The sequence below is a fragment of the Vicugna pacos genome, chromosome 6 (genome assembly GCF_048564905.1).
Source record: "Vicugna pacos chromosome 6, VicPac4, whole genome shotgun sequence".
Taxonomy (NCBI): Eukaryota; Metazoa; Chordata; class Mammalia; order Artiodactyla; family Camelidae; genus Vicugna; species Vicugna pacos.
In genome coordinates this window covers 5,214,316-5,239,876 of record NC_132992.1, presented here as the reverse complement: position 1 = coordinate 5,239,876, position 25,561 = coordinate 5,214,316, and the positions used below count along the sequence as shown (strand labels likewise).

The window sequence follows — 25,561 nt, the reverse complement described above, 5'->3', positions numbered from 1 at the left end:
TAATAATGAACGATATCCTGTAGATGTGCTTTGATCAAAAATGTTTTTGAAGATTAACAGATCTTTAGAGGTCTTAAAGTTCTCTTATGTATCACTGTGTCTTCCATTGCATCTATCACAGCAATTGCACATAACTGTCAATAAACATTTTTGAATGAATGAAATGATAGATAGGTGACCCACTGGCAGATTCATAAGAACATGTCTTCTTGTTGCTCACTGGGGAGGCCTGGAAACTGAGCTGGGGTATGAGAAATTGGGGTCCTACCTGTAAAATAGAAACTAGATTGCTGATGTCATCCTGTTTTCTTTAAATCTGCCTATTTAAAAGGTCACATGCACACACACACGATTCCATTTAACAGAGGATTCCAGGTAACTGAAGTTTCATGGAGTGAGACCACAATGTGTCTGACTGTCTCCTATGGTTTGCAGTCTGGCAGAGAAGGCAATTCTCAAGAAGGAGTTTCAGAGCTCTTTCCAAAAGTGACAGGATCCTTGGAAGAGTCTCCGGTTTCTCTAAAAGCAACAACAACCAGCGGGGAGGCTACATAACTCAAGAGGTAGTGCACAAGCTTAGCATGCACGAGGTCCTGGGTTCAATCTCCAGTTTCTCCGCTAAACATAATAATAGTAATTAAACAAACAAACCTAATTACCTTCTCCTGCCAGAAACAAAAATAAATAAATAAAAACAACAACCAATCACTCGTTATTTTGTAGCTATATCTTGCTCTACTTACAAAGACTTTTCACTGTTTTTTAAAAAATAATAATGAACATTTATTTCTTTCTATATTCTAGGAACAATTCTGAAAAATATATATTAATGTGCTGAGTCCTCTTAACAACCCTATAAGGGAGGTATCATTATTGCCCCCTGTTTACAGATGAGGCTCCTGGAGCACAGAGAGAGGAAGCAATTATCCCATCATGCAGCCAGGAGGGAGCCCAGGCAGTATCTGAACCCAAAGGGACTGGCTCTGAACCTTGACTGCCTCATAAAGGGTGGTGGGAAACTGGTAGGAAACTGAGTCAGGGGCCTGGGGAGAGATGATGAGATAGAAAGTCAAGATCTTGTCCATTTATAAAGCCAAGCAGGTTCAAGTATGACCCATCTGTGAACAACATCACAGTTTGCTGGGAACTCGGCCATGAGAGAGAAATCAGAGTTTCTACTTCTTATTTGTCTCAACCAAAGAAAGGTCAACAGCCGACCCCTGAACGCTCCCTTCTACCTCAGTCACAGGTGATTGTTGACTTTTAGGACAGGCCTGCATAGACAGAGCCCCTCTCCTGGGCTTCTAGAGTCACTCATCTACTGCTGGGACGCATGATCCCAGGAGTCAGCTGAGCTGGGAGCTGGTGCCAGCTCCCTGGAAACAGCTGTCATGCTTGGGATAAGTGATCAACTCTCTTAGCCTCAGTTTCCTCTTCTGCAGATTCTGTCCCTCTTAAGCTACTGAGTCAAAACTTGGAAGACCAACACTTCCAAAGGGTGTGAGATAAGTCTGCATTCATGGGAAAGTTTAGCCACAGTGCTGCGTCAGAGGCAGTCCCAAGGCTCCGGCACACACTTTGTCAACTACAAAGTAAGGTCCTTCTAGGGTGGCCAATGCTTCCAGCATTACCAGGAATCCCCTGCTTCCTTACGGATCCCTGGTAGAGGTCAACAACCAGGGTTTAACCTGTTTACTGATTAAGAGCAACAGCATCCAATGTACAGCATATTCTCTATAGATATTCATGATATTGCTTTGTAGCAACGCAGAAAATAGTCCTGTTCTATCTTATGTTTCACTGTATTGGAGTTCACTTGGTTTACAAATATTTCAGTAAAGACCTGTGACACTGAGGCCGAGAGACAAGACCTTACAATTAGGTTTCTGAATCAACTTGCGGTCAAGAAGTCCCGTAAAACTTTTTATCAAATCTCATTAAAAACAAGGGTTTTAAACTTCAGCAATTATCAACTCAGGGCCATCTCATTTCATTTACATTCCTACCCTACTCCCACTCCAGTGGGTTACTTTGAAGCCAATCCCAGATATCACAGTATTTCATCCAGAAACATTTCAGTATGTATGTCTTAAAGATAAGGGCTCTTTTTTAAAAACTATAACCACAGAACCTATCATATTTTAGAAAATAGCAATAATTCTTTTATATCTTCATTATCTAGTTGGTGCTAATATTTCTCCTATTGTGTTATAAATGTTGTTTACAGTTTGTTTCCCCAAATAAGAATCCAAATAAGGTCCATACATTGCAATTGATTGATAATGTCCCTTAAGTCTCTTTTAATCTATAGGTTCCTCTCTCTCTCTCATTTTCTTATATTTTTGCTGACAATACTAGATCTTTTGACCTAGAGTTTCCTACAGTGTGGATCTTGCTGATTGGACCCCCTATAGTGTCATTTAACATGTTCTGTTGTCCCTGGTATTTCCTATAAATTGGTGCTTGGATGGAGAGACGTGATGGGATTCAGGTTTGATTTCTGGCAAAACTCCACAGGCGATGCTGTGTGCTTCCATGAGGAGGTATACACAGTCTGGCTGTCTCTCTCTGCGATATTAGCAGCTTTTAATCATCAATGCCTAGATCCATTAATTCAACAGAGGGGTTCATTTTTTAAAAAATCATCATCAAACATAACTTGCATCATGTTGATACCTTTGCCTACATGGGATAGGTTTGTTTAGACTAGCCAACGGTTGAGAATTTTGAGCTCCTCAGTGGGATACGGACTTTCCAAGCGGTCATCGCCACCTTTGCATGGGGTTTGGGTGGGGTGGGGGTCTCTGCTAGGCCTCACAAGACTCTGCTGGCAGGTTTGGTGGGGTCTCCCCCTCAGCTTTCACCACAACAGTCACACGGGGCCCGAGGGGTTGGCAGTGGGCACTCTCACAGGCCCTGGGGCGCACACACAGCCGTGCTGAGCATGTGCAGAACCGCCTCCTGGGTCAGCCATGGCTCTGAGAGCCGCACCCTCCCTTCCAACAGCCACAGGTTGTTCTGGCCCACATTCTCAGCTTCAGGGCCCAAATCAGCGACAACTTCTCTTTCTTTCCTCTCTTGAAGCAATAATCCCATCTCCTCCCAGGAGCTCGCCCAAACACCCCTACTGAATCCTCCCAGCACTTAGGTGAGTAAGGAGGAGGACTAGCAGAGAGCCCCGCTCCCCAGGCAGGGAAACTGAGCCCAGAGAGCTTGTCTGGTCTACCTGCCGTCCTGCTCTGGCCTAAAGCCTGTATTTCAGCGTGCAAGGTGCAGGATCTTGCCTTTAGCAGGACAAACACATCTTCTGAGTAAGTCCAATACCTGCCTCTGAGGGGTCTCCCTGCCTGCAGTGTTGGGGAAGCCAGGAGGCTCTCAGCAAGAGGGGTGTCCAGTCCAGTCAGCTCATGCAAATCATCCTGCCTAGATTTTAGCAGCAATTACAAACATTTTGTTCCCCTCTCAGGCTCTGTGCGTGAGGCCAAGTGTTTTGTTTTGATCAGGGGGTTAGTAAATATCGTCACCATAGATATTGGAAACAAGAGCAGAAACATGATCCTCCCTTGACCTAAATCCCAGCTGCCAGCGCAGGAGCACCACGCGCAGTTCAGGGAAGGCATCCAGGTGCTGGAGAAGATGGAGAAAGGGATGCCTGGAACAACACAGAAGGTGGGAAGACAGCCGTGTGCCCTCCCGAGATGGGAATGCGCTTGAACCAATCTGCCCAGAGTCTCCCATGTTTCAGGCCCACAGCAAATGGTGGGAGACAGATGGCCAAGGTCGGGGCGGGAGGGAAAAAAAAAAACAAGAAACCATCTTGTCCACAAAAGAGGGAAATGAACGCAAAGACAGGACGCAGGAGTAGAACCAGACCCAGCCCACGTAAATCTCAGCATCACGGGCAAAACCAGCCTGCCCAGCACCACTCTGCTCCTGCCATCTCCTGGCACCCATCGTGCCCACAAGGACTTCAAGGACCAACCCACACTGGTCCTCCAGATCCCTAGCCCAGCCCCAACCCCTCTGCTGCCACAGCAGCACCTGCCACCGAGGTCTGGACCCACCTGAATGTCACACATTCAATTCAGTTAAACAAAAACAGGCCAGAATAAGAGAATCAGCCCTTGTCATCAGAGGCCACAGCCCTCCAGGCTGACTGGTCAGGCAACAGGAGACACTAAAACATTCTCCTCTCCTTTTACATCCTGGTCTGTAGGATATCTGACAGCATCTGGCTCCCAACTTCTTCAGCTAAAGATGTGCACCTACATCAGGACCCTAAGAGAAACAGGACAGAGCCAACCAAGGAAAGTTGTCTGAGATCTCCCAGTACACAATAAAACATGTCAAACTTCACAGAACCGGGGAAATAAGGGTTCTCACCACCACCCTCAGTTCACAGATGGGGAACGTAAAGTCCAGCAAAGGGAGTGGACTTGCCCGAATCCTCTGATCTCCCAGGCAGTGAGAGAGCCAGGACCAGACGGGTCTCCTGACAGGCTGCCCCATCCTCTCTCCCCTCCACCCCACCTCGTGTTTCAGACAGCTCAGACTTGGCACCTACCTGGGGAATGCCTGGCAGCTGGGAGAGGAGAAGGCCAAGCCCAGATTACATCAATCTCACAGGTAGCCAAGAAGGAAGTAGTGACGATTCTCCCCTCCAGGCCACAGGTAGCCCGGCTCCAGGAAGCCACTGAAAATGTAAGGAGGCTCGAACCTCACTCAGAAAAATCTCCACCAGCTACAGGGAAAGGGGAGAGCTACAAGACTGCAGTGGGTCCAGCCTCATTTCATCATGCTCCTCAACACACAGCCCTTTCTCATGTACCCCTAAAATGATGGGAAGGTATAAGATCCCCTCAGCCTGGAATCTGGTCCCCTCAGTATCCAGTGCCCCCATATCTTCCCTCCACTCTCCTATTATGGCAACCTGTTCCTGCTCACACCTGCCCAAGATGTCCACCTTCTCTTCGCTCCAGCCAGGCTTTCCATCCCTGAAGGGCCCCTCCTCCAAGAAGCCTTCTCTGTCTTCTGAAGGGGCTGCCTTCTCAGATCTCTCAGCCCTGGAGAAAGCTACACTGGGAAGGAGGGCAAAGGTAACTTCCTAGAGGGTGTGTGCTTACTCGGCACTGGGATTCCTCATAACTCACAGGGACAGCTCTCTGACGGTTCTCCCAAGTCACCTCATTTCTGCAGTTTGACTGTTGTGCAGAAAAAGGGACCAAGAGTCCTACTTTGGGGTACATCAGACAGCTTGGGGCATGCAATAGTGTTTGACAGATGCCATTCAGCACTACGTATCAAGAACCATACAACCCAAATGTCCATCAACTGATGCGTGGAGAAACAAAATGTGCTCTGTCCATCCAATGGAATATTATTTGTCAATTCAAAGGAATGAAGCACTGATACATGTTACAGTGTGGAGCCTTGAAAACATTACGCTAAGTAAAAGAAGCCAATCATAAAACACCACATATTGTATAAATCCATTTATATAAAATGACCAGAATAGGCAAATGCACAGAGACAAAGGTAGACCAGTGGTTACCTAGGTCTGGGGGGGGGATTGGAGGACATGGGGAGTGACTGTTAATAGGCATGGGTCTTTGGTGGGGGCAGGTGTTGAAATATTCTTAAATTGATTGTGGTGATGGTGCACAGCTCTGTGAATACACTAAAAGCCACTGAATTGTACACTATAAATGGGTGAACTGTATGGTATGTGAATTATATCTCCACATAGAGAGTAAAAAAGAGAACCATAAAAATATTCACTGAGTCGGGGAGGCTAGAGCTCAGTGATGGAGTGTGTGCTTAGCATGCATGAGGTCCTAGGTTCAATCCCCAGTACCTCCATTAATAAATAAATAATCTAATTACCTACCCCCCCAAAACAAAACAAAATATTCACTCACATGCTTTTACTGGGTGATCTCAATTGTACCTAAACGTGCAGGCCTTTATGAAACACTTCTACATATATTGGCCATGGATCCTATCTCAAAACCCTGCACGGTCAATATTATCACCATTTCACAGACTAGAAAGTTGAGGCTTAGAGAAGAAAGCCACACAGCTAACCAGCCACAGATCTGGAACTTAAAATCAGATGATCTGAGTCCAAGTGTAGTGTTCCTTGGGAATGCAGCCAGTGGAGAGACTTCAAAAGAAAGAGCACAGCTCCATAGACAAGGAAAACCTGGAAACAAGCTAAAAATCTTCCACTAAGGAACTGCGGTGGTACTTAGCTGTGCCAGATGCAGTGGAAGATTACGCAAACATTAAAATAATAAACAGGAGCATCCTGTGTGACACGTTTATAAAACAGTGTTCAGTTAACATGCTCCGGTGGTCTGTACAGTTTGATTATAGCTTGCGTTTTGTTTTAAACACACTTATGTGGCCAAAAAACACAGATGAGAACACAGATGCAAAAATGTGCTAGGATGATGAATAGTTAAGTGAAAACTTTCCCTTTAAAACTTCCTGTGTTGTTTTAACAGGAGAAAAGAGAGAGAAAGAGAGAAAATGAACACTTGAACAGACACCCCCAGCCAGCACAGCAGAGCACTATGTGAAATAAAATTCACATTTTATGGCAAAACAAGAAATATTTAAACATAAAATTTTTTCTCTGTCCTTTGACCCCCTCTCTGCCCTCTAATGTGCGTTATGTATCTGCATGATGCATCGACCAGACCTCACCACCTCCCAGCAGAAATGCCTGCTCAAGCATCAAAAGCAACCTTCTTTTAGCACCAATAAGACAACTCCTTAAAAGATAACGTTCCTTTTCGATCTTGTAAGGGGCCACGTGACACTTACATCTGGATTTTGTAAACTGTCAATAACACATCATTTAATGTACAGCCCTCTGTCTCATAAAACTTTAATAACTGTGTTTTGACTTCTAACAGGCAGAACAGTTCTTGGAGCTTTCTGAGATGCTGTTCCCGGGTTATAATCCTCAATTCGGCTTGAATGAAATTTTCCATTTCTTTCTTAGATAGACATTAATGTTTCAACAACTGTAATTATCCAATCAAGGGTGAACTCGGGGCGAGGGAGGGGGTCAGCTGTCTCCACAACACAAGCCACTGGGCTACAGGGTCACCAAGAACTGACCTTGAGAATGAAAAGGTAGGAACCTCTTTTCAGTCTGCAAAAGTAAGACCTCCCCTTTGTCAAAGGAACACAGTAAAAATCAGCCAGAATTTATTCAGTCACTACTGATCTTTCCTTCAAAATGTTCTTTCTGTCCTGGACATGAAGCCTCCTCTGTTCTCACCTTGGGTGCACAGCTCCATCATGGCATTCAGCACATCTTACAGAAAATCTCTCTTTGCATATTCCTGTTCCTCATTAGACTACAAGATTCTCCGGCAGAGCCTGTAACCACCCATCCCTGCCCGCCCCCCAGACACCAGATGCAGTGCTGGATACACAGTAGGGCTGCAGTACGTGTTTTCTCAATGAGATTGACTAGACCTTCTTCATACCCACCACCTTCTTGAGCTAGACTTTTACAAACGAATACTCTTAACACAACCTCCTGATCAGCATTCCTGCCGACAGTCCTCCACCTACATTCCTAGTCCACCCCCTGCCCATCTCCAGGTCCATCTTCCTGAAACATTTACATCGTCACATTCCCTTCTGCTCGAGACCTGCTCTCACCTTCCCATCAAGCCTGTGCACCTTGGCTGGGCCCCAGGGCCCTTGTCTTCCCAGCAGGCACAGCCCAGCACACTCATTCTCACCTCGGGGCTTCTCCTGTGTGCCTGTCTGCCTATCCTGAGATAACTTCTGCCTACTCAAATCCTATTTCTGTTCAAGTTTCAAGTTCCAACTCCTCCGCAAAGGTTTCCCTGACCATGCCAACCCCCAGGGATCCTCGCCTCTGGATACGTCAGCATCCAAAGTTGAGTACACTTAATTATCTTCTTGTACCCTTTTCTTTCCTGTGTTTGTGTTTTTCCCACCCCCAAACTAGACTAATCTTCTTAAGGGCAGGGCAACACCTTACACTTCATCAGTATGACCCACCACACCCACTGCAAGACAGGCACATTGTAGAAGCTCAAGGCTTACTGGTGGTCAGTTCTGAAAGTCTGAAACACAGCCATGGTTAGTAATGACAGGTGTGTTTTCCGGGTGGAACAGAGGCTGGTTCTAGGCGGGGCAGTTGAGGCATGGGTAGGAGAGTTTGTAACAGGAGCTTAGAAATGTAAATCCACGCCACTGGAACTTCAGCTGAGTTCTCTTTAGCACTTAAAGGTATAAACCAGTGCTTTTCAGAGTGTGGTCCCCAGATCAGCAGCTTCAGCCTCACCTGGGAACTTTCGAGAAATACAAATTCTCAGGCCCTACCCAAGACCTCCTGAATCGAACCCTGAGACTGGGGTCTAGCATCTGTGGTTTAATAAGCCTTCTAAGGGATTCCAATACCCACCAACACTTGAGAATCATTAGTGTAAGGATCATCTTGGTAGACCCGAAAATTGCTTCCACCTTTAAGGATTGCCTGTGGATATAATTTTTAACTCATGTCTTCCTATTTACTACTACTGCTAAAATTAAAAATGGTAGTTAGGAAAATCGGCAGAGAGTGCTAATAAACAGTTGACAATTTCTGTTATTACTAGTACTAATACTACCAGTATTTTTAGTAGTACTGGTAATAAAAACCGTTATCAACAGCTTAGTGCTCTCTGCCAATTTCTTAACTACAGTTTTCAGGAGCCAGAGGTTGAGCGGAGGATAAAGTCTGTGAGGCATGGGGTGTAGGCATTCTTCACCCTTTCAGTATGACCATGTTCCCCATGTGGCTCTCAGTCTTAAACTAGTGATTTCTCATCACTCCCTATCCCCAAAGTCCAACTTCAGGCAAAAGCTCCACCTGCCTGCCTTCTCAGTTATCAGATTTTTAGCTTGCACTTGAATCATTCTAAGCCCCTACTCAGCCATAAAAAAGAATGAAATAATGCCATTTGCAGCAACATGGATGGACGTAGAGATTATCATAGTAAGTGGAGTAAGTCAGACAAAGACAAATACCATATATTACTTACATGTGGAATCTAAAAATATGGAATCTAAAAATGAACTTATTGACAAAACGGAAACAGATTCACAGACATAGAAAAGAAACTTATGGTTACCAAAGGGGAAAGGGGGATAAAATGGGAATTTGGGATTAGCAGATACAAATTACTATGTGTCTCTAATGTGCGTATCTGCCCCTACCTTTGAAAACACTGGGCCAGTGTGCTGGCATCTCCAGTTGTGCCCCAGCTGAGGACAAGCTTCACCTCCCTTCGTTCTTCAGCACCTGGCCCAGTCTGTGGGACGGGTGTGTGTGACAGTAGCAGGCCAGCTTCCTGTAATCTTATTTGTGAACTGTGGACGCTGGTCCTGACCCCATCAGAAGAGGATGCAACTGGTGGCCTGCAGTCCTAGGGGTGACTCTGCCAGGGGCAGCATCTCCATGCAGAGGGGGCTGACTCACTCTATGCTCTCCCAGTCTTAGAGACACAGCAAGAATGCAGATCCAGTGCTACTTGGCAAAGGACACCAGATCTGGGTCCTTTGGATAAACAAAGGGTCACAGCAAGAGAAGAGACGAAGCCATATGTGAAGGGGTCCTCAGGATACATGAGGCAGGTTGAAGGGGAGAAAACACAGGAGGAGGCCTGTCTCTAATTGTAGCTATGCACCCTCAGCTGCATGACTGTAGGCAGCTAGTTTCCTCCCATCTGTGAGCCCCCTTTCCCCTACCTATAAAATTAGAGAGTAAAGACGATCTCAAAAATTCTTCTGACAATTTGGTGCAGCCACTATGGAGGGTGGTATGGAGATTACTTAAAAAACTAAAACTAGAGTTATGATCCAGCAACTCCACTCCTGGGCATATATTTGGAGAAAACTCCAATTCAAAAAGATACCTGTACCCCAGTTTTCACAGAAGCATTATTTACAATAGCCAAGACATGGAAACACCTAAATGTTCATCAACAGATGACTGGATTAAGAGGTTGTGGTGTATATATACAACAGAATACTACTCAGCCATAAAAAAGAATGAAATAATGCCATTTGCAGCAACATAGATGGACGTAGAGATTATCATAGTAAGTGGAGTAAGTCAGACAAAGACAAATATCATATATTACTTATATGTGGAATCTAAAAATATGACACAAATGAACTTATTGACAAAAATGGAAACAGATTCACAGACATAGAAAACAAACTTATGGTTACCAAAGGGGGATAAACTGGAAATTTGGGATTAGCAGATACAAATTACTATATACAGAATAGACAAACAACAAGGTCCTACAGGGAAATATATTCAATAACTTGTAATAACCTATAATGAAAAAGGATATGAAAAAGAATATATATGTATTTACATGCAATATATTGTATATGTGCAGTCAAATTATGACAGTTCTACCTAATAAGACTGAAAAGTGAAAAAAAAGAAAAAGAATATATATATATATATAGCTGGATCACCATGCTATATACCAGAAACACAACATTGTAAATCAACTATACCTCAATTTAAAAAAAAATTTCTCCCACAAACATTCAAGTATTTAGGAGAAAAATAACACTGCATCTTTAAGGACACTTGAAGTCAGGGCTGTGGATGATGGAAATGTCCCGCAGAGCACTGTCCAATGCAGTAGCCACTAGCCACATATGACTCCTGAGAACTTGAAATGTGGTCACTATGACTGAGCAACTTATTTGTAACTTTACTTAATTTTAATTACTTTACATTTAAGTGTAACTGGTCCTATGTGGCTGCTGGCTACTGCATTGCATAGCAGCTCTAAGTGAATTCATGAAATGCAAGCCCTTTAAAACCCTATCTCCATGTAGTAAGTGAAAAGAAAAAACTAACTTCATCTTCCAGCTTTAAAATGCTGTCATTTAAATGGCAGAAACTCTGAACACCCCCTGAAGAAGTCTCTGGAAGTCCTGAGTCCTCATCTCAGCCTTGCCAGCTGTGAGGACACAAAGAGGTACCCTAAGGAACCTTAAAAGTGCCAGCCTTTTGCACAATAAGGACAAATATCAACAAAACAAAAAGACAACCTATAGAAAGGGAGAAAATACTTGCAAATGATATGACTGACAAGGGGTTAATATCCAAAATATATAAACAGTTCATACAACGCAATAAAAAAAAACCTGTTTAAAATAAGCAGAAGACCTGAATAGACATTTTCCCAAAGAAGATATACACATAGCCAACAGGCACATGAAAAGATGCCCAGCATCGCTAATCATCAGAGAAATGCAAATCAAAGCCACAGTGAAATATCACCTTACACCTGTCAGACTGGCTAGCATCAGAAAGTCTGCAAAACAAATGCTGGTAAAGATGAAGAGAAAAGGGAACCCTAGTAAATGGTTGGTGGGAATGTAAACTGGTGCCACCACTATGAAAAACAGTATGGAGGTTCCTCAAAAAAGTAAAAAAAATAGAACTACCATATGATCCAGCAATTCCACTCCTCCATATATATGGAAACACTAATTCAAAAAGATACACACACCCCAATATTCATAGCAGCCTTATTTACAATAGCCAAGATATGGAAGCAAGTTAAGTGTCCAACAATAGATGAATGAGTAAAGAAGATGTGATAAACACACACACACAAAGAAATATTACTCGGCCATTAAAAGGAATGAAATTTTGTCATTTGCAACAACATGGATAGACCTGGGATGTTATGCTTCGTGAAATAAGCCACATAGAGAAAGACAAATGCTGTATGTTATCAATCATATGTGGAATCCAAAAAGTAAAACAAATGAGTGAATAAAACAAAACAGAAACAGAAGCACAGATATAGAGAATAAACTAGTGGTTACCAGTGGGGAGAGGAAAGATAGGAAAGGCAAGATGGGGTTAGGGGTTCAGAGGTATAAACTGCTATATATAAAAGAAATAAGCTACAAAATATATTGTACATCACAGGAAATATAGCTAATGTTTTATAATAACTTTAAATGAACTATAATCTATAAAAATACTGTGTCACTATGTTGTAATCTGAAACTAATATAACATTGTAAATCAATTTTACTTTGGTAAAAAAGAAAAAAAGTGACAGCAAAAACATATTACTGTTACCATTGCTATACTGACCTTCCTGAAGCCTCAGTAAACGGCACTGAGAGGCTGGGGAGAGGGTAATGATAATGTGGCCAGAGGCAAGCAGAGGGGAGAAACTTTCCAGCAACCATTGATTCATCAAACATTCAACGAAATACTCTACGTGGCTTACATGCATTCAATAAATGTGATAAATCAATCTGCCAACGATCCCACTTTACAGAATTTATCTGACAATTAGATGAGTGTGGCACTGGAGTTTGTCTTGTTTACTGCAGAATCCTCAGTGCCTAGAACAATACTTGGCAGGTTGAAGGTGAATAAATGAGGCATGCAGATGTATATACAAGGATGCGCACTGCAGTAACAACCTAAATGTCACAGTTAAGTTCATTATGGTCCATCCGTAATACGTGGTCTATGCAGCTATTAAAAAGAACATCACACACACACACACACACACAAATGCACAAGATTAAAAATCAAATGTACAGTCTGACACCAGTCTACATTTTAAAACTACATAATGTGCATTTGTATATTCATAGACAATTTCTAGAAGGATACACGGACACTTAACAATGGTCCCTTCTGAGGATTGGGGCAGAGAGGTTAAGGAGGGTGTGGAAGAGAACACTTTTCAGTACACCATTTGATTTTTTTTTATTAGCTAGTTTTCTTTTTCAACTATAAAAGTTAAACCTGATCATGCTAGAAATTCTATCTGGAATGTCATGGGGCCAATAAATATACTTTCCAAAGGAATGACAGAGAAATATGTTTACACTGTAATGTAACTGGGGGAAACAGGATATAAATTATATCTTTGGTGTGATCATAATGGCAAGCAGACCAAAACGAAAGCACAGAAGCAAAACCATGACACAGCCCCTGACAGTTTAGACCCTGTCAGTCCCCCAGCCCCACCCCAAGACGATCCACAAGGTGGCAACCCAATCATTAAGGAGCGGACCCCGTTCCGCAGCCAGAGAGCAGGAAGCAGTAGCAGTGACACTGCAAATGTCCTGAGAAGAGAGCCAGGTGCAACCCCCTCATCCGGAGGGAATATGGAGGTGCAGTGAGCCTGCCTCAGCTCTGCCTCAGGGCAGAGACCTTGCTCCTCCTTACCGATTTTCAACATTAAGTGAATCCGTGTGACCTTGAAAGGCCAGAAACTGGCAGCTGAAATGACAGTAGGTGCCTTTAAGACTTAGTAATCGGGCAGAAAAGTGAAACCAGGCACAAGGCTTCCCAGCAGCCGAGGTGTCTCTGATTACCTTGCAGCAGCCCTGGGGAGGCAAATACCTTAAGAAAACAGTAGGGGTCACCAGGCGGAAGGGGCAAGAAGTTCAAAGTAAAGAACTTGAGGGCCGGAAGGTCTTGAGACACCAGTGAGCCCACCATCCACGGTGCCAGAGAAGGAACTGAGGCCCAGATAAGAACGCATTTCTTCTAAAAGGACTGCAGACCCAGGCAGGAGGGTTGCCAGAGCTGTAAGTTTCCTGGCGGCGACTAGGGAAGCAAGCTAGATTTGAGAAATTACCCATTCTGGAAAAATACAGTTGGCTGCATGTGGCATGGAAGTCACAGGAAACAAGGGCTTCGTCTCTGTAAGTGCTCCAGCCGCACATGAATAAATCATGATGCCACCGTGAGCAGATAGAAATCTCCTGCTTCAGGACTAATTAGTCTCCATACTTAGCAAATCCCAACCCTCTTTGGGTGTGGCTAGCAGCTTCCCCAGAAAGAAGCACCTTCCAGCCAGAGTTCTGAGCCCAAGGCTCAGCCGTCTGAGTCCTCGATGGGTGGGGAAGCAGTGACTCAGGTCCCGTGTTCGTTTACTTCATTGTCCTCTAACCAAGGTGGCCCAGAGCACTTAAAGGCTGATTATGGAGGCAAGTCTGGTTTTCTAGGAGTACCACCCGAGGAGGCAGCGTGCAGGGGGGCAGAGGTGGAAGAGTGGGTCTCTCCCACCCTCCCTCAGGCACGGAGAGAACCTTCCCGCTGTTCTCAGACTGGATCCTTCAGAGACCTGAACACCCAATGTTCAGCCTGAAAGGGAGCTTTCAGGGCATCTGACAAGCCAACACTCTGGTTTTCCAGAGGAAGAAATGAGAACCAAGAGAGTGAGGGACCTGTTCAAAGCCACTTGATAGTTTAAGACTAGCCACTCCTGGTTTCCAATTCCTGTTGAATTATTAGATACTTTCAAAGGTCCCTTTCAGACTGAACATGGTGTGATTGTCCCAACAGCTCTCAGGTCTCTGAAGGAGACCTCAGGTCCTGGGAAAGGCCAGGAGCCCACAAACACTTTCCTACACCAGGTGAACAGCCAAGGGAGCACCAAGAGATATTTACCAAAGACCACAGGCAAGATACTACAGGGGAGCTGACATCTAACTGAAAAAACAGACCTGATCCCTCACAGAAGTTAATACCATTAAACCAAAACAAGACATGCCACCTCCGAGAGAGGAGAGAGAAATTAGCAGACAAGCAAGGGCACGGGGAAAAGAAGAGCCCCAGGAGGAGGCGGGCAGGGAAGGATGGGGAGCTGTGGGCAGAAGAGCAGAGAAGATCTCTGCAGTGGGGCGAGGCGGCAGGACAGGGCACTACGTGGTCAGGGACCTGTGCCAGTGGCAAACTGGCAGGGGACAAAGAGCCTGGATGACCCACGGGGCCCTGCTATGCCAAGGACACCCTCTCTCCTGCCTCTGCCGTGCAGGACAAGGACAGCATGTTCCAGGTGGGAATTATTGCTCTGAAGGTTAAAAGCCACTAACTCTATGAGCTCTTTACACAAGGCCCTCCCATTGCCGGTCTACAGGGGGCCAAGGCCCACCTGGACCATGAGGCTCAGGAGGCTGTTTGGGGATGGAAGGCAGCTGTGTCAGCACAGGGCACAGCACACTGCTCAGTGAGGGCAGTGACCCCAGAGGTCTCAGGCAACTCCAAGAGGAAACAGAGGTAGCAGGTGTGGTGGGTTAAATAGCGCTGCCCTCTAGAAAAAGATAGGTCCACGTCCTAACTGCCAGAACCTGTGAACGTGAACTTATGTGAAAAAGGGGTGTTTGGGGATGTGATTTACTTAAGGATCTTGAGGTGAGATCACCCTGCATTCCCTGGGAGGGCCCTAAATCCAATGACAGGTGTCCTTATAAGAATGAGGCATAAAAAAAATTAAAAAATTAAAATAAATAAATAAATAAAATTTAAAATTTTAAAAAAAATTTAAAAATTAAAATAAATAAATAATTTTTTAAAATTAAAAATTAAAATAAATTTTAAAAAAAAGAATGAGGCAGAGGGAGATTAGACAGAAGAGGAGGACACAGGGACACACAGGAGAGAAGGTGATGTGAAGACAGAGGCAGAGATTGTAGTGATGCAGCTTCAAGCCAAGGATTACCAAGGAGCCACCAGAACCTAGGTGAGAGGCATGGAACCCATTCAAAGGAACCAACTCTATCAACATCTTGATTTCAGACTTGTGGTCTCCACATTCGTGAGAGAATATATGCCTGTTGTTTTAAGTCACCTGCTTTGTGGTAGTTTATTATGGCAGCCCCAGGAAATTACTACGGGAGGGAAGGGCGACAGGGAAGCAGGCAGGTTTCATGAGTTCTGGGAGAAGATGTCACTCATCTTTTTGTAACAGGGGTTATGAAGCCTGTGCAGTGGGACCTTCCCAGGAGGGCATCCCAGGGGAAAAGCAACCCCTGGCTTCTGAGGACTTGCAGTCAGCTGGATGCCCACCCCATCTCGTCCCACCCTGTGCTCTCATCAGGCACGGCTGCCACTAGCAAGGCTCACAGCCTCTTAAAGAATGTGGTCCTGTCCACCCAGCTAAGGCCCCTCCACATCTGACCCTCTTTATCCATGAGCTCCCCCCAAAGTGACAGGCACCATCCTTCTCTAGTAAGTTTCTCAGAGCTCATTTTCATAGAGAGGCAGTGTACAGTTCAGGGGAAAGTGTCCTGGCTTTGGAGTCAAACAGACTTGAATTTTAATCCCCAGGTGACGGGATATGAGTGACCCCTCTGAGCCTCAGTTTTCTCATCTGTAAAGTGGGGTAACTATGACAACTAGAAATAGCACAGGTAAAATGTCCTGCCTGTGATCTGGTACATAACAGGAGCACAAGAAATGCTAGCAAGGATCATCATCAGTATTTACATGAGTAACAAAGTTTTTCTGGCCTGAGCCCGCCTTGTCCTCATTGCTGTGGTGGACACTGAGATCCACAGCCTGGGGGCTTCCTCCAGGGCTCCCACTCAGCAGAGAGATGTTGAGTACCTGCCATGTTCCCTCTTCTTACTCGCCTCCAAGTCCCTCTTTCCCTAGTCACTAACTGTGACCTCAGTCCCCTGTGTATCTTCAGTAGGCACCCAGTACATATTTGTTTTGTGAATAAGAAATAAATGATGTTGAGTGAGTCACCCAACCTCTTGAAATGTCAGTTTCCTCATCTGTAAAATGGGGCATTTACCTACCCTGCTACCTCACAGGGCAACTGTAAAGACCAAACAGAATCAGCAGCCACTGAAGGCCACGGGGGTAAAGCCCACACAAAGCCCCAAAACTGCACCTCGAAGGCTGTCCCGTCTTCTACAGAGGCTGGCTCTGCCGGGCCTAGGACAGTCACAGTGAGGCCTTGCGATGCTCACATTTCCCCGTGCCCAGGGAGCCCACGTTCCAGGACGACGGCAGGTCCACACCTTAAACTGAGTGCAAACCTTTCTGCCTTTCCTGGTCTGAGTCAGAAAAGTTCGGACACTGCCTCTTCCTAGCTGTGTGACCAGGCCACTTAACCTCCCTTAGCCTCCGTTTTCTCTCCTGTAACAGAGTTAAGTGCCCCTGACTATCCAGCAACGTAGCCACGAGAGTCAAATGAGACGATGTATGTGAATGTGCTTTGGAAACTGTAAAGCAGCTCCATACAAACGTAGGTGAGTATTACGATTATTATTATTATGTCAAAAAACAGACACAAGGGTGTGACCTTCAGAGGAACCTGGGCTCCTGGGCCGGGAGGAGAGTACAAAGGCCACTGCCTCTTTCAATTTTGGTAACTTGGAAATCTTCTCCATCAGATTTTTTAAAACCCTATATGGCTTTGCCAGGAAGCCAAGTATACTCTAGCCACAAGTCTGGAGAACCACAAGATAAGCCGTTTCCATAACGGGTCCTGCTGGGCTTCAATCAGCTCGGCTCCTTGGGCCAAAAAATAGTTTTTAAAAAACACCACATACCACAATTCAACCCCTCCCCAAAACACACAGCCTTTCTCCTAAGAAAATAAAATTAGTGGAAACCAACTTTAAACGATGAAATCCAACTCTGAAGCATTCTTTCTCGGGAGGCAGGCCTTCCCGGGGGAAGGGGGCAGACAAAGCATTCTCCACTGAAGTGTGCAGGTTGACATGTTTCCCGTGAAGGTCCGCGAGGAACTGAGGCTCCCGGCCAGCTTCAAGGGCTGTGAGGACAGGCTCTTTGGGCCCAAAGAGGCAATCGTTGCCACAGACTCAGAAATTAGCTCTACCAATCCAGCCAGAAAGCTGAACCACCGTGAGACTCTTTTACTGGTTGCTTTCATTAACGCGGCACGAAGCAGGCCTACAGACCAATTTCTCCTCCCCAACAGGCCCTGATGCTGCAGCCCAACTCCCTCCCTGCCAGCAAATGGCCTACCCTCATCGCACAAGTGATGATGAAGGTGAAGGGCCCTGTGGACTGGCCAGAAGGAACCTCAGAGAAGGCTCACCTGTCCCATGGTTCTCATGGCCCCACGGGCCCCACTGGGCTGCCCCAGGGCCAAGAAGGGCAGATGCACCCAGTCCTGGGGTCAGGGCTAACACACCAGGATCCTACCTGTAACTACTGGCCCCTGCTTTATTCTTGGGGCCGCCGCTTCCTCCCGAGACCCTCAGGCCTGGGTGGAGACTGCACACACCTTGTCTGTTAGCTCAGGCTCCCTTTGCAGGTTTCTGCTGTCTAGTGCAAAGCCCTACATTGCTTGAGAGGCAGCCTGGCAGGGCGGGAAGAGCAAATGCTTTGCAGTCAGGCAGATGGGGGTGTGAACCCAGACCCCGCTGCTGCTGCTGGGCTCTGAAGCTTTGGAGAGGTGACTCCCCTAGCCCTGGGTTCCTTGTCCCTAAAAGGTAGCTAATGCCTGTCACACAAAGTTGTGTGAGGATTAGGAACAATATGTGGGAGGTTCTGGACATATGGTCGGTGCTTCATCAGTGGTAATTATTATGATAATGGCACTCCCACCCCTGTCCTCCAAATTCGAAGGCTTCGTCCCTCCTCTGAACCTGGCCCTTCCTACCTTCAGCTCACATGTAACACTGCTCAGAATTCGCAGACCTGCCCAGTTCTGGGCCAAGCTGGGCCTGGTCACTGTGGAGTACAGGGCTGGCAAACAGAAAGCACCCAAAGCAGTAAGTGTTTGTTTACTTAGAAAAAAAATCCTGACATCTTAAGTGACTAGAATTTTTTCCCACCACATTCTGCTTTCACTGTTACAAATCAATAAGGAAACACGCTTAGATCAGGGTTTATACTGAAGAGTAACTTCTCTCATTTGGACTTTTCTCTCTCTCTCTCTTTTTTTTTTTTTTTGATAGCTATGTTACCAATACAATGTCCAGTAGGCAAAACACAAAGATCTGAGGTACTTGGGAGATTCTGAAAGTTCCTTCTGACTCTTCAAAGAAGGATATTTTATTCCTAATACGTTGCCTTCTTCTGATTATAAAATGAATGTGATCATCATAGATAGCATGAAAAATAGAAAAAAAGCATATAAAAAATCAAATTAGTGGCAATTTCACCATCTCTAGACAATGTCACAGTGACTGTTTTCGTGTATTTCCTCCGGTCTTTTTTCTCTATGCTTCAAGAATATAAGTATCCATTCATTTAAAAATGAACGATGAGCAACAGGCCGGCCAGTGACGATGGGACAGCAGCGTGGATTGCCCGTGAAGGCTCCCTTGTCCTGTGTTCAGCTCTTCCTAGCCCCAGCTTACTGGTCAGTGATACACCCACACACTGCGCAACTACATTTTGTCTTATCAGGGCTTGGTGAACTTCTACCCCTTGAGTGAGTTAACATAGTCATCTCTGCTTTCCATTTTTGTGCCACACAGTCAATATTTACTAGCTGTGTTGCTAAAACAGGCCCTGGGCACGACCTCAGTGCCAAGCGTCCCTGTCTAATCTCAGCAGCAGCAGTCTCAGTGGCACCGAAGGCTTTACTGAGCCACAGGCCATGGCACTTGGTGAGTGACTCCTGTCCTGTTGAGCAGCTGGCCTCTGACCCAGCAACGATGCTTCACATAATTATAAAGTCGCAGGAGGCTAGTGCTGCAAGGCACTTAAACATTAGAGACGGGGAAACTGAGCTGCCTTGTTGGGGGAAAGGACTTGCCTAAGCTCATGCAGCTGCAGAACCAAAGCCTGGACACCATCAGTCCCACAGCAGCCCTCGGTGCACGGTCTGGTTGAAGGTGTCACCAAGAAGAAAGAGCTGGGAAGGCAGAGGGGCACAGAACCCATCTCATCAGGACTGGAAATCGGTCAAGTGCTGCTCTGAGATGGTCAGTTTCACAGAGAGGTCTTCCCAAGAGGGGCCTGGTCTCTCACAGTGATTAAGGTGACACCATAGCATCATCTATTCTCTTGCCTCTTGCAGGAATTCATTCATTCATTCATCTAGTCATATGACAAACTTTTATGGAGCCCGGCCAGGGAAGGCATTATGTGCTTCACCAAAGCAGAGCCACTGGCCCACCTCTTCAGAAGGATTTCTTTGCAGTAGTCAAAAGAGACAGACCCTAAACACCAAGATCCTACTGTATAGCACCAGGAACTATATTCAATATCTTGCAATAAACTATAACAGAAAAGAGTGCAAAAAAGAATGAATGAATGAATAAATAAATAAATAAATAAATAAATAAATATTTATTTATTTATTTATTTATTTATTTATTTATTTATTTATTTATTTATCTGAATCACTTTGCTATACACAAGAAACTAACACAACACTGTAAATCAACCATACTTCAATTGAAAAAAGAGAGAGACAGACAGGCAGGCAGCCCACCAGGTAGTCCCAAGGAAGTCTGAGTCTTAAAGGAAAATATCTGTAGGAAGGAATTGTAGGAGAAATATGCTTTGGGGGTAGATCTCTGAAAGCAGGCCTCTTAGAAAGTCCCTTTTCCTAAGAGCACCGCAGGTACTAACAGGAACAAGTCAAAAGGAAACAGGCAGGTGACACAGTGTGATACCAAATGCCTTCAGTGTTTCTGTGGAGTAATATAAAGAAGAGGATCCAGAGTGAGGAAATCTGTATTCAGGTCCCACTTGCACCACTAAAATGGTGCATGGCCCAGAGAGGGAAAGTGCCTTGCCCAAGGCCACACAGCACATTGGTGGCCAAAGTGGTACTTGAATCAAGTTCTTTACTCCAGGTCCATGGCTGATGGCTCAGATGCCACAGATGAATCTTTGCATTTCTCTTATCCTCAGACAGCCACAACCACTTCCTCACAAGGGGAAGCTCTGGCATCTTCTCTCTGTGGGACTAGATACCCCAGGGGGGTTCACAGAACCAGGCTCGGCCACTTCCTGGAGAAGCAGGAGCAGGACAGAGGCCTCGAGGCTAACACCAGTGCAGGCAGAAGCTGTGATGTGGGGCAATTCTAGCACACGAGAGGGAGAACAAGCGAGCATTCTGTACAGCTGCCGGGATGTGAAACAGCTCTGCACACTTGGCCTGTTCCCCTGCTCCGCCCGCTCCAGGCAAGAAAACAAAGAAGGACATGTGAATAGGGCTGTGATGAAAACGATGCCACTGCATTTCTACCTTCTCCCCGGCTCATAGACCCAAACTCGAGCCCCCGGGGTTCCATGCTGGCTGAGCACAGTTTATGGTGGCACCGGCCCCTGTGTCTGTCACGTGCCTACTATTGCTCCAGCCCTACCCGGAGGTGGTGGGAACACTAAGAAGGATAAATCCTGGCCTCTGTCCTCAAGGGGCTCACAGTCTGGCTCAGAACACAGAACGAACCTCCAGAAAACCTTCTGCTACAGAACAACCATGTATGAGGCAGAAACTGTAAAGCCACAGATGCTGGAAGCTGGAGAGACGGATGAAGTTGGGGGAGAGGCATCGGAGGATAGGAGGCATTCTCACCAGACTTGAGGGCTGCATAGAACTAGTAGAAGGGAAGGGAGATGGGAGAGAGGGTGCTCAGAAGGAGGAAAAGAACGTATCATTAACAGGCTTGCTCAGCACAGCTGGCATGAGAAAGGTTAGGAAGTATTAAGAGGTAAGTTTGAACAGGTAGATTAACGGGCAAAGTAGTGGGACTAAGTTAGCCATGTCCTCCAGTTTAATCTGCCGGCCACTCATTCCTGACTCTGTGTCAGACAGATGGTAGGGAAGGCTTAGACACTGGCCTCAAAGCACTTACCCTGCACAGAGGAAACTAAAGTGGCAACAGAAAGGGAAGGTAAACGCGTGAGAGACATACACCCGTGGGCCTGGAGTACGCTTTCACAAGCGTGACCATCCAAATGCTGGTTAACATCAGCAAGGGGCGGCTAACCTTGGCAATGGCACAGGCGCTGGCTTCTGGGCAGTCTCGCGGAGAGAAGAGAAATGTGCAACACTGTTATTACTAAATGAGCACCTACAGTTATTAACAGTTAAATAGTGTAAGTTCTCTTCTCAGTTAATGGTCATTTTCTTCAAAGCATTAGGCCAAGTTCCCCAGACTTATTTTTGGAAGCCCTTATTTAGAAAAAACTTCCTAAAACCAGCATTTGCTGGAATTAGGACTTGAACTATAATACAACCAGGTATATTTCACCCAAAAGACAGGTTCTCTAAAGAGTGGACTCTTTGAAAGTCAAGCTTTTTTTTTTTTAATGTCCAAGATAGAAGGACGTCCTCATGGTGAACACTTCTGTCAAGAGAAATTAATTAAAATTTAAAAATTACTCTAAAGTGCTCACAGTGTATTGAAAGGCATTAGACAGATGGTAACATAGAGCATTTCCAGTCTAAATTCTAAAGGTGTGATGACAAACGACTTTTTCCAAACCCCTTGGGGGACCTGCCAGAATTTTCCTGGCGCAAGAGATGGGAGTCTCACTGTAGGAACCAGTATGAATCCTCACCATCTTTCTACCCTCCCTCTGCCATTCAAACTTCCTAGTCCTCCTGCAAGGGTTTACTGAGTCCTTTACTTCTGTGTGAAGGATACAAGGCTTCTGTGTGAAGCCTCCATCCCTCCCTTGAGAAGTTTCCAGGTCCTCACCTCCTCACATTCTCTACAGCAATTCACTCCTTGCTGGCCCACCTCCCATGACCCTTTTCCCCATCCAATCCCATCAACCTCTTTTTCAGCTTAAAACCATACATGAAGTCTAAACTCCTGAGCGTGAAATACTTAAAAAGCACTGCATTCTACAGGACATAAGAAATACATGTTAAAAGTTTTTTAGAAGATACAGAAGAATATAAGTAAAAAGCAATTAAATCATCCATGGTCCTACCTTCCCCTTCCCCTTCCCCTTCCCCTCCCCCCCTCCTCCCCCTGTGACAATACCAGTACTAGTAAAACTGTAATGGCTAGCTTAGACCTTTACCCATCCCCTGCTTGCTATTCTGGGCTTCCCCACTGCTTCCCTACCAGAACCTGTCATCTGGTTTCTGAGGGACCCACCCCCCAAAACATATCTTGCATTTTCCTGTCCACCTGGGAGGCTCAAGTCCACCTATTCCTGGAATGCCCACCCTCACTGCTCAGCCTGTCCAAATCCCATCCACCCTGCAGTGCCTCACTTAAGCCCCACCTCTCAGAAGCTTTCTGGGCTGTGCTGGACCACGGAGGTAGCCATCTTCTGAATGGGTGTCACACGTATTGTCTGGAGGTTCTTTCTGCTGCTGCGCTGTATTCTGACTTCTTGAACTGCTGCCGAGCCTCACACTCTCGTGGGGTGTTCTGTTTGTTTGTTTATGTGCCTCTGCCCCTAGAAGGTACAAACTATGTCTTTGCATTCACTGCCTTCTCAGCTCCTCCCTTTTCCCCTCAAACATCTCCTACCCAATACATGTTTGATGGGTATTTCTTAGAATCATGACATTTTAGAGCTGAGCGGTGGTGGGAAAGGGACTGAAGACCAGAAAGGAAGAGAAACTCAATTAAGGTCACAGTGCAAAGCCAGAACAGAGACCCCGGGAGCCAGCGGAAACCAGAATCCATTCAAACATTTATTGTGCACCTACTATATGCCTATCACTGTGTAAGGCACTGAGAGATAAAACGAAATGACCTCCAGATCCTATCATCAGAAAGCTCACTGGACTGCAAGTTTAGGATGGCTTTTGGCTAAGGGGCGGTGCCAAAGAGGGTGGGAGGAGACTCCCAGGCAAACAGTGATGACTAGGGAGTCCACAACACGCTGTGGGAACCTAAAACAGGTGCACCCAGCCCTGCCTGCAGTCAACGTGCTTGCAGGTAGTCAGAGCAGGCCTCTGGAAGGACGCAGAACCTGAGCATGAGCAGGACCAGAGCAGGGCTCCATGCATGGGTGAGACAGTGACTCAGAGAAGGCACGGGACCCAGGCTCCTGCAGGGAAAGGCGGTCACTGGACAGATACACAAAGGAAGGGAAGGTGAACCTAGAGGCCAGAAAGGAATTAGCTAGTGGAATCACTGCAACCTCTGTGGCAGCCCCACTCCATCCTCACTCTGCATCAAGTCTCAGAGAGGCTATTTAATTGGCTTTTGGCTAATATATCACTGGTCCCAATGAGCAGAGCTTTTTCAGCCCAGTCATCTCATAGGACACCAACTAGCCAATACATGGGCCACTGTCGGGTCAAGTGACCATCCCTGTTCCAATCATGGGCCACCCCCACACAAGGGCCAGCCCATCTTCACTCTATGGGGCAGGGGGCTGTGAGGGGTGCACAGGGGGAGAGGGAAGGGGGAAGTTTTCATAAGAAAGGAATACTGAGTATGACAGACACCATGCACAAACGGTGGGCGGTTGGAATCCCAGCAGGGATCCTTGTGAGCAAGGCAAAGAGGTAAAATTAACATCGCCAGCCAGGACAGAGGATAATAAAGAGACTTGCTCACTCAGGGAAGGAAGAAACAAACCAGCCTCTCTGAGAGCTTATCATGTCTCAAGGGCAAGTTTGAAGAAGTGATCTTGGATCCAGTTGTACATTCTATGCAAATTGGGGCACTTTAAAAAATACAGATGCCAGAGCCTCACCCCAGACATAAATTTGAATCCTTGGCATGTATGCATGTGTGTTTACTTGTTTTAAACCTCCTCTGTGATTCAGATGTTCTGCCCAAGATGCCAACAACTATGTTACATGTTTCCATCATAATCTCATTCAATCCTCTAGAATCAGGAGAGTTCTAGGTTCCAATCCTGGCCTGATAAGGTAGGTGGTCTGTTCTCCATTTCACACATGAGAAAACTAAGGTTCAGAGAGGTGAAGTAACTTGCCCAAGGTCACACAGGCAGTGAGTAGTAAAACTGAGACTTGCCCAGGTTTGACCCCTGAGCCTGAGAGACAAATTCTTGACCGTGTATTACAGAGAGATGGTTCAGCTGCCCCAGAGATGGTCCAGCCACAGACCTTCCTGGAGGGAAGCAGCCCTGGGAACCAGGGGAATTGCAGGGCAGGCGGTGGAGCCAAGCTGGCTTAGCCAGGGCCTGGCAATGCTTCCTAGCCAGCAGGGAGTAGACATCTTTTCAAAGACATGAGCAGACCCCAGAAAGGATCTTACATCAGGGCTCGGTTGAGACACCAGAAAGAATTTCACAGTCTCAAACTCTGGAAACACTGCAGACATAGCTAACTCCAAAAAATATATTATAAAATATCTTTCTTATAGCTATTTTTTGAAGATTGCTACTTGGACCTGTGTTTACAATCCCCCGTGGACACAGCCTTATCTCCACTCTATCTGGCCTCCTCGCTCTCAGGGGTAGGATCTGGGTCTTTGTACCTCTGCTTCGTTATCTGTAAAATGGGGTCAGGGACTTCTGACGTGCCTCTCATGATCAAATGGGTAACAGAGAAGAAGCTGCCCAGCCCAGCTCCTCCATGTGAGCTCTTCAGAACCACTGACCTCTGGGCTTTCAGCATAACGATGTCCATATCCACAACCATTTGCTGGGTACTTCCCACATGCCAGGCTATGTTCCTTATCTCTGTGCCAGGAATGGGAAAAGTATTATTTTGAAAGCTGCTCAGAAGTGTTACCCATAGTAAGGGAGGCAAAAGACTCCATCAAGGGGTGGGTAGGGGGGAAGGGGAGGTTAGAGATGGCTTTTTGTTTGGGAAAAACTTTAAAAGGTCTTTGGTTCTGG

General features: G+C 45.9%; 1 protein-coding gene across 2 annotated transcripts in view; it reads right to left on the bottom strand.

Annotated features, from left to right (window-relative positions):
* Positions 1-25,561, bottom strand: part of LOC102541641 (death-associated protein kinase 2) — a 106,566-nt gene that overhangs the window by 63,098 nt on the left and 17,907 nt on the right. The gene's annotated exons all lie outside the window — the stretch shown is intronic.